The sequence below is a fragment of the Plecotus auritus genome (assembly GCF_963455305.1).
Source record: "Plecotus auritus genome assembly, chromosome: 12".
NCBI lineage: Eukaryota > Metazoa > Chordata > Mammalia > Chiroptera > Vespertilionidae > Plecotus > Plecotus auritus.
This window is the reverse complement of record NC_137778.1, coordinates 38,944,568-38,957,339: the sequence shown is the minus strand read 5'-3', so window position 1 is coordinate 38,957,339 and position 12,772 is coordinate 38,944,568.

Sequence of the window (12,772 nt, the reverse complement as noted above, 5' to 3'; positions counted from 1 at the left end):
ACATTTGAGGAGCTCCTTCGTCTCCAGGGGCTTCTCACCAGAGGTATGCAGTGATGGGTTTAGTTCTGAATGGATGAAGAGTTCCTGAGAGCTAGCGTTTGTAATTAGAACCGTTACTTGGTATCTGTGCCTTACTTGACCTGTGGTTCCACATGCCTTGGATGTGCATGCACCGTGACGGTTTCATAGGTACGAACGCACACTCAGGCCCAGACACCTCGGTTGGTAGTACAGATTGTGAGGAAAAAATGGAGGCATCCTTAAGGAGGAAAAAGTGTTTGCCTTTAGTTCCTGCATTATCCTGCACAGGGGGTCCTGAGCTTTGGAAGCTGTTCCCAGTACAGGAGAACAACTCCCCTCTTTGCAGCAGGAGACTTCGGTGCACAGTGACAACGCTGGAGTTCAAGAGGAAGCCAGCAATGCTGCACCATTGGCTTCAGACACCATTGTTGTTTGCCAGTTGTAAACTTAACTAGTTGCAGACGAAGACCACCTTGAAATGCAGGCTGGCTGGGCTTGTTTTGAATTTTAACCTCGGATGGAAGAGCCTAGTGCTGTCTGTCTCCATGCGGGATGATGATTACTTAGGCAACAGGTGATTACCAACAAAGGATGCCACGCTTATACTCTGCAAGGTGGTGTTCCAGTGGCAAACAGCTGTATAGACTCTTGTAAACAGGTAAGAGGGTTTTTAGAGGTCAAAATGCATTATAATTAATAGGGTGAGGGATTTTAATGTTGGGGGTATGCTTCTCTGGAAATCTTCAGGCACTACCTCCCCATCACCAAAGTATTGTATTTGTAAAATTCCAGGCCAGAACTTTTGTTCTACTGGTATTTTTATTTTTAAAAAAAATTATCGTGGGAGCCAAAGCATTGAAATCTTGGTTATGGATTTGGGGCCTACAGCCTTCACATCCTTTAAAATTTTGACGTTTTCCATTAGCCACGACCTTCACCCTTAGTGGTGATTTACGGGTGCTGGAAGAATTTCCTGCTGTAAACCTCTAAGTTAACAAAATTATAGTATGTAGCAACAACAACAAAGAAATGTGTACCATCAGACTAGGAATGATAGATAATTTAGCCAAAATGGTTAGTTTTTTTGTTTTTTTTTTCTTGTCCTACAAAGAGATTAATTATAAAATTTGGCCACTACAACTTTCGGGGAGTGAATAGACAATGTTGACAAGGCTATTACATCATTTTCATGGTCCATTTAGTCTTCCCAGCCTTCTGAACCCTTCCAGCTCCTCCCCCCAACATTAATCAAGTGTGAGATTTTGGCAACTTAACACAAGCACAATAGTTTAATGTATAATACAATTTAGGTTTTCTTGATTTATTTAAAATGGGATAAAAATTTTGAGAATTTTTAAATGAAATTTTTGTTTATCGCTTTACAAAGGGGAAAGGTGTTTTCTTTCTTTTTTTTTTTTTTTTTTCAGGTTTTCAGTGTGCCTTACAAGAGTTTTTAAACATCTGCTTATGAGTTGGCTGCCATCTAAAGCTTTGCTAAATGATTGCTTACCTTCATGTCTAAAGGTTTTTATACCTGTTAGGAATGTCAATTTCCAGTGCATTTTCTTTCTCTGGCTAGTTCAGACTGAAAGCCCATTAAGTAATTTTTCCAGTTATTAAACAAGTATTTTAAATTAGTATAGCGATTTGAGGAAGAGTATGTTACACTCTACATATTTCTGCATATTTGGTATCTTTCTAAGATCTCAGGCTTCCTCTCTCAGGAGTAAGAAGAAATGTTGCACCAAGGCATTTGCTTATTTGTATATGAAACTATATGCAAAATGGAAAGGTACACAGTATGGCAGTTTTGAAATTAGTCAAGAAGTTTTATTACCAGCTACTCTGGGAAAGAAAGATTAATTAGGTCCACTGTTAGATCTAGGATTCTGGTTTTATAAATTGGAAACCGCCCTTTTGAAATATTGGTGTGGTTTCTCAATGTCTTTCATATGATCTAAATTTAGGGTTCTACTCTAAAGGAAATAATTCCATGACCATCTCTGAATTGATTTGTGCTCATGTTGGGAAGCCTGGCTGTGAGTGTTAAAATTGAAAATAGGGATTACCCTGACTTTGGTAAATCAACCTTGATTTTATAAATTGGCACTTCTGTAGGTGAAGTTATATCGTTGTTTCCAAGTTGTTTATCTCAGGCAATAAATTAGTACTTATGACTTGTATAGCATCTATTTTCTTTGTGCAATAGGATATCTGATTATGGCTTGTCTGACCACCACCTTTATCTCCCATCTTACTCCCTTTAAGCTTCCCTGGTTAAAAGACCCTTTTACTTAATAACTTGAATTATAACCTAGTTTTAAATTGTTAGCAGAGGAATTTATTGAATAATAAAATTCCTTCAAACCTCAGACAAGATTGTTCTTAGCAATTAAGAAGAGATTTTGACCTTGAAGTAAAATGACATAACCATAAACAGGTAAATAATTAAATATCAGGGGAAAAGTTCACAGTTTAAAACAACTGTAGGAGAGATGTCACAATATTTGAGTTGGTTTACTAATGAATTTTCACAGGTGATATGGGTATATGAATGAGTAGATGAAGTTTAAGGTTTCTTTAAGCTAGAATGGTCATAAGCCTTACAAAAGAATTTGTTAGTTGGAGAAGGATGTGGAATGGGGGAGGGAGGTTGGGATTGAGATATCAAGCAGACAAGCATGAATCACAATCTAAGCCTGTTGATTGATGGAAAAGATGCAGGCGGAAGCTTGGAAAAGGAGTAAAATGGTTAGAATCCTGAGAGTAAGCCAGTTTGAGGAGGGCAGGGAGTGAGGATGCATAACCAGTTGAAACATGTTGATAAAAAGTAACAGTATTAATAATAGCAGTCACTTATCAAATACCCCCTTCAGGCCAACATTCTGCCAAGTTCTATTACACATTGTCTCATGTCTCACCACAGACCATAATCTGATAGCTAGTAAGTGATAGAACCAGTATTCTAACCAGGCCTTTATTGTCACTGTACTGTCACACTTCCCTGCTCTCTTCAGGCTGGGATGGGATTGAAGCTATAAACTTAAGCATATGGGCAATAGATTTCAAGCTATAGTGTGTATCAACATTCATAGTTCTTGGGAAACATACAGGCCCTTGACTCCAATCGCAGACATTCAGGGATTTGTTAGGGCCAGCATGGCCCAGGAGTCTGTTCTTTCACAAGCTCCCCAGGTAAACTCTGCTGTAGTCTATGGTCAGTGGCCACATGTTGGGCAACACTGTCCCACAGAGTGGAGTGCTGAAGTATGTACATATTTAAGACATGGGAAGGGAACATAGTGCTGGGAAAGAAGCCCTGGTAGGAGAGCCAGAATACTCTTCTGTCTCTGAAGCTGAGACGAGGCACTTCCAGATGATGAATTAAAGCTGTTGCAGAGACAAGCAGAATGAAACGACAAATGCCATGGAATTTATCACTAAAAGTGTCATTTAAATAACAGTCTTATAGTCACATAATTACTTCTCCAAGGAATTCAGTGTTGCTTAGTATTTAATTTTGCCTTACAACAGTCTGTGAAGGAGGTCCACTGTTTAGTTTATGATATGCTGAGGGGATACCAGAAAAGTTTGTGACTTGGCTAAGGGATACACAGCCAGGAAAGGATTGAGATATCCTTGAGTTTTCAGATGTTAATCTAAAAATAGCGTGATTATAGTCTAACTTAAATTAAAATTGCAGGTGATTCTAGGATTGCATGTGTATGTACACATGTAAGTTATTTTCCATGAATGAACATCACCTGTCAACTACCTTCTAACTAGGTTACCAATAGGATGGAGACAATGGAATTATAGGTAAAGTTGAGTGTATCTTTGAGTTGTAAATAGTTGAACGATTTCCTATTTTGAATTATGTATACTGGGTTGTCTTCAATTAATGTAGCTAATTCTTCAAATATTTAGTTACCTATTTTATAGCAGGCGTTATTCTAGATCTTGGGGCGGGGGGAGTATGTTGATAAAGAAAACAGATAAGTTTCTCTTTTCTCATGGAACTTACTTTCTGAGGGAAGAAGGGAGATAGTAAACCATGTTAGGGCCTTGTTGCCAAGGACAAAGGGTTTGGATTATTTTAGTCTTAAGGGCTGAGTGCAAAGGAAAGTTATTGGAGGTTTTAAGCAGGAGTGATGTGATTTGATCAAGATTTGACTACCTGTCTCAGGAAAGTAAAGCAAATTTCCTTATATTATTTCCTAGATCAAGAATAATGCCTGACATATAATAGGTGCCCAAATATTTGAAGAATTAATTAACTAGCTACACAAATTGAAGATAAACCAGTATAGGTAATTCAAAATAGGAACTCCTTAACATTTACAAGTCAAATTTCCTTCAAAGATAAATTAGCATTTCAGATTTTCTGTAAGACTGTGTTCTTCAGAGATCCGCAGTGTTCCATATTTAAATACCATATAGAGATTTTATTCCTTCTTCAGGTTCATAATTGTTGGCCACCTCGAGGTTTCAGAGCCACCTTTCTTCTCGTACCTCATTTTCTCATCATGTTATTTCTTATTCTGTCTGCTTTCATCAGACTCCTGACAGTTTCAGCCGTAGACATATGTAGTCATCATGTAATTTCTGCTATAACACATGGACCATGCTTTCTATATTTCATAACTTGCCATTTCTCCAGCGGTACCAAACCAAACTTCCTTACTAAAAGTCAGTTTAGAGGGTCTTTCTGTAGAATGGCTGTCACCCTATGCAAACCAGATACATGTGTTTATACAATTTTTAAGTGCTGGATTGGTATCTGACCTTTCCCAGATGACCAACAGATTTCCTTTTACCCAGGACAAGGACTTCATACATTTATGTTCAGATTAGAACTGTGATTACAGGCAAAATTAACACTTTGAGGTGCTACATACATACACATTTTAAGGCATCTTGGGAAAATTGTTCCATATAATTTTTATTTCAGCATATAGAAACTGACAATAGTTTTACTTTGCTCTCAAGATAAGCATCTAGTGTGTGTATATTCTTTATATACAGAAACACCTCAATAAATTAGGTACCTTAATTAGAATTTTTCTGAGTTCTGTATAGCAGAGATCTTAAACCTGGCTCCATATTAGAGTCAACTTTTTAATACCGATGGCTGGGACAGTTGCTCAGAGCATCATAAAAATTGATCCTAGGTCAAGTGGGACTCGGCCAAGTTCCCAGTATTTGTTTTGTTTTTAGTGCCCCAGGTGACTACTATGGAGCCAGCGTTGAAAACCTGCCCAGAAACAAATGTTAAGCATATGGGTTCAGTACAGCAGGTGTATTGCTTAGTCTTCTACAGTCCTTGCTATTAAGAGTGTGGCCCAGCAGCATTAGCATCACTTGGAAGTTGGTTAGAAATAAAGAATTGCAGAGCCTCACCCCAAACCTGTTGAATGGACCCAGATCCCCAGGCAATTGGTATGTATCGTACTTGAAAGATTGAGAAGCACTGCTTAAGATGTAGATACATAAATATTCTGTGTGATACAAATAGATGATTAAACTCTTATCCCTTATGAGTAAGATTCTCAGATTTGTGCATTAGTCAGTGATATTTACTTTAAAGAATTTAAAAAAGATTTTTCAACAAGAAAAGTAGGCACAAAAGAGTTCTTAGTGAGCTTCTGACGACCAGAGACCAGTGGTCTCTGCCACCAAGACGGGGGAGGGGTTACTATTGCCTCTCCTACTTGGTTCTTGATTTTTTTATGTTTATGTCTTTTTTCTGTCTTTCCTATTGTGTTCTAGTCCATTCTTTTCATTGAGATAGAACATGTTACTTTTTATAGATACAGATGAGGTTATTTGAGACTCTGTTTGATGATAGGTTTCCCCTAATTTAGAAAATTTGGTCAAGGTAGGTTTAGAGCTTTCAGTGGGGAGATGGATATGGACAGGACTGGGGAGTGGTTCCCAATGGCCTTTCTGCTTTAATTTTAATATAGTAACTTCATAAGTGAATTGATTTTTCTCACATAGCAATAAGAATAAAAAATCTAATTTATATTCAATTCATCTTAAAGTTCACAATAACAAATAATATAACAAATGTTAAATTTAAAATTCACATATGTTAACAGGAGTGGTTCAGTGTGAATGTTCAAAGAATAAATTGCAACGTATCAATTTAGACACAGGAATGATATTTTTAATGTGTTCGTTTTTACGATTAAAGATACTGAAATACATTTGCCAAGCAACCATGTCGATACCAAATGAAAAACTGCAGCTAGACTATTCTCACATCCCACAGTTTTAAATTGACGTATGTGTTTTGCAGAGATTTTTTTTGTCAAGCACAGCACTGTCAGCATCTCTAGAAACCTTTTCTAGGGTTTATTTGTGACTTAACGATTTCTCCTGAGACCTGAGAGGTTCGTTTTCAGTGAAGACTTACCTATTTCTCCTGAGAAATTTCATTTGTGAAAGTTACCCTCTGCAGTGTTATAATCTCACTGAAAATTCATTCTACAAAAGGAATGAATTCATCTGAACTTTTAAGTTTGGTGATTGAAAATACTTCTGTGATACATGAGTGGGTTTTGCTTTAATGTGTTGGTTTAAAGGTATTTTGAACCTTCAAAGACACTTTGGCTTCTGTTTGCTACTTCTTAAGTTTAGAGATATCTGAAGGTCTAATATGATTTTTTAAAATACATATGGTATTGGATCTACCTCCTCTACTTTAATAGCCAAGATTAAAGGAGGGAGCATTTCTAAGTACAGTAATTGGTTAAATGTCTTTTTTCCTCCTGGGTTTCTTTTTAGGAACTACTGAGAATCAAAAACCTATAGCCGACTTTGGGATATGGCTTTATTATTCAGCAACTAAAAGATGAGTTCTAATTGGCAGACTTCTGGCATTGGCACTTGTCCTCCTGTTTCTATAGAAACGGTTGGAAGTCAGAGCTGCACAAGGGAAAGGGTAAGTTTCTTTTAAACTCCATATTTATAAACCCATATGTTATTAACTGTGGCATGGTGTCAGTTTCCACGTAAAGATGTCCATCAAGGAACTAGAACTTAAATATGAACTAATTTTCACTTGAGTGGAAACTGACATCAAGTCATTAAATATCAGGAGGGTTTAAATATGGATTTATTTTTCTTATGACTCTGACTTCAAGTTTCTTGAAGCAGTTAACTCAGTATAGTTTGCATGTTCAGTTATTTCTAATTTAGGGGGTCATAAAATTGATTTTTATCCTCTTAGATCTAATTCTGTTGTACTTTTCAGTAAGTGAACATTGGAATATAAAATGTACAGAGGACATTTTAAAGGTCCGCATGAATTACAAGTCTTCTTTGGAACAGACTTATTTTTTAATATATTTTTATTGATTTCAGAGAGTAAGGGAGAGGGAGAGATAGAAACATCAATGAGGAGAGAGAATTGATTGGCTGCCTTTTGCACGCCCCCCACTGGGGATTGAGCCCGCAACCTTGACCGAAATTGCACCCGGGACTGTCAGTCCGCAGGCGGAAGCTCTATCCACTGAGCCATACCAGCTAGAACCAAAGTCTGATTCTTTACACTATATAACAAGTACTGTACTACTGACCAGTTTTTTAGCCTCTCTCTCTCTCTCTTATCCAAGCAGGAAGGGGTCATCTGCTGGGCACAAACATTTGTTCTCATCCAGGCAGGCTCCCATTATTCGTAGAACCTAAGACAGCTGCCAATTGGTGAGTCATTTTATTGCTGTGGCTTCAGAGGGCTGTGTGCATAGCTGGGGCATTTAGGCTTGAAATTGTTTAATCAAGAGTGAAAAAGTCTGATCTACAGGTTGGTGTATATAAGTGATTTACACTAAACTGACTAGTTTTGAGATATTGGAAGATAGTATTAGCTCATGTCCTTTAAAACATACTGTCTCATTGCCTTGATCCTGACATGCTGCTCTCAAGTATATTGTTATAGACTTCTCTTTTCCCTGCTAAATGAGCATTAATGTTGGTTGATACAAACCACAGAATGGGACATCTTGGCTTTATTTCAACTCAAAATAGTCAGTTATGTAAAAATAGCATAAGAAATGAAAGTTGGACATTTTTCAATGGGAAAGTGAATTCACTTTTTAAATTTTCACTTCATAAGTTAATGCCTGAAAATAGATTCTCACAAAAAAATGTACACCTCTCTTCCTTAACTACTGTGTATCCTGTTCATTCTCTTTGCTCACTGTGGCTTGAATGAAGTAAAAATAGAATTGAATTTGTGATTTTTGAAAGGAAGGTGATTAGAAAAAATTCAGTTTTTGTCTGTATGCTGTCAAATATCTAGAAGGGGTTGTTCTTTGGTCCTTAGTGTCAGGGTGGCTGACTCGTCCTGGTTTTAAAACTGCAAGTCAGAGTTCCAGGAGCTCCCACATCGTCAGCCAAACCCAGACTTTGGTCACCCGATCTTAGTTTGTTCTCTGCATCCCTGAAAAGGCCTCTCTAGGTGTTATTGATCATTTTGGAGATTTCACAATATACTAGCTTCCATCAGAATGTACCAGGGATTAGGTGCTTTTTTAGAAATTATTGTCATATTTGTTTCAGTAATACTAGGTAATGCCAGCTTACCTCTCATAGAAATAAGACATACATTTTAAACTGATTTATTTAAAAGTGGATTCCGAGGACTTTCATTATTTTTTTATTTGTTTGTATATGTTAAGACCATCTATATATATAAAAGGCTAATATGCAAAGTGTCCCCTTGGGAGTTCGACCGGGAGTTCACTTGCTCACTATGACATGCGCTGACCACCAGGGTGCTGCGTGGACCAGCGGCAGGGCACTGAGGGAAGGAGGAGGGGGAGGGGGAGGAACCATGAGAATGGTGAGGGAAAGAGGAGGCTGGGAGGTGGGGAACCTGATTGGCCCTGATCGCCAGAAGGCCTAGGGACGAATTTCGTTCACCGGGCCTCTAGTAAGTGATAAATGTGAAGACAACTGGGTAGGTATTTGTGGCAAATGTAGCCAAGTGAGGCAAATAAGTAGACAGAAAGCCTCATATAAGTTAGTTCTGGCTTAAGAAATGGTTAGGGGTAGAAATATTAATCATGCCACGTTAACCACAATTGTGTTCTGATTAGAGAAAGTACATTCTAACCTGGCTGAGAGTTGTACCTGCCTGGGACTTGGGAGTTAACCTGGAATGGGTCCATTCTCCTTATCTGAGAACTGCCTTTTATCATGGAAAGAGGTGCCTGCCCTTTGCAACCCCCTTGCCCATATTGCCTATGACCTGTAACAATTATATCATTCTTACTCCTTTTGCCTACCCCATGCAATCTTTGTCCTTCTACCAGAAATAAGCAGCTGGTTTATGGAGAGGTGGAGGGTAGAGTAGATTTTTGTGGATGACCTGCTGCTCTCCCATACTGCCAGCATTATTGCGATAAATGCTGATATTTGACTCAACCCTATCTCTGCTTAATTGGCTCAAGCAGTGACAGGCATCCGGACCCATTGATCATCCCATTTCAAAACTACTCAAGGGTTTTAAAAAATATTGAGCTTTGGTTTTATATTGAGGTAGTAGAGAAACCACTGTCCACGTTTTGTATTGTGTCTCTCTTAAAAACAGTTAAAATCCAATATTAATAGACTGTGTTTTTTCTCCTATGGAAAATGCTGATTTTACAGTTAGGCATGTTTATTCACTAAGGGAGCTAATTTTTTTTTTTTAATGGTGTCATTCAGATTTAGACATCCATTTTCTTTTTTAAAATTTTTTATTGATTTCAGAGAGGAAGGGAGAGAGAGAAAGAGAAACATCAATGATGAGAGAGAATCATTGAATGGCTGCCTCCTGCATGCCCCCAAATGGGGATCGAGTCCGAAACCCGGGCATGTGCCTTTGACTGGAATCGAACCTGGGAACCTTCAGTCTGCAGGCTGACGCTCTATCCACTGAGCCAAACCGGCTAGGGCAAGGAGCTAACTTTGTGTAAAGAAAGCATCTTATATTAATATGCCTAGATTACTTGAAAAAAAATCACAAAATTACCACTAGTCCACCTAAGTATAATTGTTGCTTTTATTGAATTTTAAACTAGAGAATCATTAAAGAAGAGAAACCAAGGGCCATGATCTAACGAACACTGGGAATCAGGTTTCAGAATTGGCTCTGTCCAGGACTTTAGGCAAATGACTTGGTTTTCATTTGCTTTTGTTCCTTATTTATAAATAGAAATAATGATACATTTCCAGCTTCCTCACAGGATTGACATGATGATAATGAGGTGATAGGTGGGAAAGAACTTAAATTTAAAAGTACTGTAAGGTAGGTTAGTATTAGAAATAGTATTTAATGACCTATATAGAAAATTCTTCAACAGTGATGGTGTGGCATTGAGCCAATTAAGCAGAGACAGGGTTGAATCATGTATGAACGTTTACTGCCCGCAGTATGGGAGAGCAAGTAGGTCATTCACAAAAATCTGTTCTGCAAGCCCCCATAAGCCAGCTCCTAATAGAGGGTGGGACAAGGATTACGTGGGGAAGTAGGGCCCACAGGCATGGGGAAGTAGGAGGCTAGGGTGGGACTCCATTGTTTGGGCAACAAGGTTGTTAATCTTGCCATGACAATAGGCCAGTGCTCGGCAAACTCATTAATCAACCGAGCCAAATATCAACAGTACAACGATTGAAATTTCTTTTGAGAAACAAATTTTTTAAACTTCTTCTAACGCCACTTCTTCAAAATAGACTCGCCCAGGCTGTGGTATTTTGTGGAAGAGCCACACTTAAGGGGCCAAAGAGCCACATGTGGCTCGAGAGCCGTGGTTTGCCGACCACTGCAATAGGCAGTTCTGGAATGAGAATGGTTCCAAGGTTGACTCCTAGGTCCTGGGGGCATACAACTCCCAGCAGGTCAGAATGCCCTTTCTTTAACCAACACAAGGCAATCGTGGTTAACAGAGCAAAGTTAATATTTCCCATAACCATAGCTAGTCCCCAGTATTCTGTTTTTGCCCCTAGCAGTTTGAGTTAGAACAAATTTATTGATAGATAACTGCTTTCAATTAAATTAGCTTCATAAACTCACCGTAATGCCAAGAAGCCAGGGTGATCTAGAGAAGAAAGAAAGTGAAATGCGTCCCGGCTGCCTATCACTGCTTGAGCCAGTTAAGCAGACAGCGTTGAATCATATGTGAGTGTTTGTTCCAATACTGCCAGCAGTGTGGGAGAACAGCAGGTCATCCATGAAAATCTGCTCTGCCCTCTCCTTCCCCGCCATGAACCAGCTGCGTATATTGGGTAGAAGGACAAAGATTACATGGCGAAGTAGGTAAGAGGAATAAGAATGTATGCAAAAGGAATAAATGGGTATTACAGGCATGGGGAAGTAGGCAAAAGGAATAAGAACGGGTAAATGGTTACAGATTACAGGCAGTGCTGGAGGTTGCAAGGGCATTGTTTCCGCAACAAGGTCGTTAACCTTTCCGAGAGGCCAGGCAGTTCTTGGATAAGGATAAGGAGAATGGACAGAATTGAAAGGTTAACTCCCAGGGCTGGGGGTGTACAACCCCCAGCCAGATTAGAATGTGCTTTCTTTAATCAGAACAGAACGATCACAATTAAGGGAGCGTGATTAATATTTCTTATAACTCTAGCTAGTCCCCAATATTCTATTTCTGCCCCTAACAAAAGCATAGGGTTTTGTGTCAGTGTGTTTGAATTGTGACTCCATCACTTACTGGGTTAAACTTTCTTGATCCACTTATTCATTTGTAAAATGGGCATTTTAGTATCTGCTGAAGATTAAATAAGATAATATATAAAATGTGCCTATCTCAGTGACTAGTATGTATTAGATGTTGAAATAAAGTTATTCACCAGTCTACCACTCCAAACACACAGGTATAACCAAAGTCTAATATTTGTTTTCCTCTTTGTCCACTAGGGATCTCTTGAGGGGCAAGACTGGAAATCAATATACTATTTTGATTTTCTTGAAACCTTATATAGATCTGGGGTAGTGTTTCTAGATTGCGGATTCTTAGAAGTGTGTCGACATCTTATAATATTGTCCAAGAAAAGTAGTAAATGAACAGGAACATCATGAGTTAATTATGTCTATATTAGCTATAGTCTACATATTATTTAGATTTTTCTTAGTCCACACCACCCAGGTTTTAGGGGGACTATTTCCATTGAGTAGGATGAAAAACAGCTCTGTTGCCTAAGATTCATAAATCAGTTCAACTAGGAGTTCTTTAGTTGGTCCTGCTTAAAATGTATAGTCTGCTGTCATAGGAGGAAAGCAGAGTTACCCTGGGTAGCTAGAGGCTCTTTTGAAAACAATTATTGTTCAAAAGGGAAAGGGGCATGAAGGAAAGTGGTTTCTAATAATTTATTGATTTCTTTTATCTTCTCTTTTGATATATAAAACAATGAAAGCAAATTAGAAGGTCCTGTATATGAGGGTTTTTTTGGCTTGGTACAAGTATATTTTCCCTTAATCCACACAATATAATATACCTGTGAGGTAGGTTGGTGGCATCCTGGTTTACAGAGGAGGAAATTGGGACTTAGAGAGGTGGAGACACTTACCCGGTCACCTGGTAACAAGTGGCAGAGCTGGGATTTAATATTAACTATGTTTGCTGTTTGTGTGAGTGAGAGCAGTGGTGTTTCTGCTGGTTTTTAAAGAATATATATCTAAAATGAAAAAAAAAGAAGTTAGATATTTACATTTAAAGGTAAACCCTATACATTTTAAATAGGGCCAACT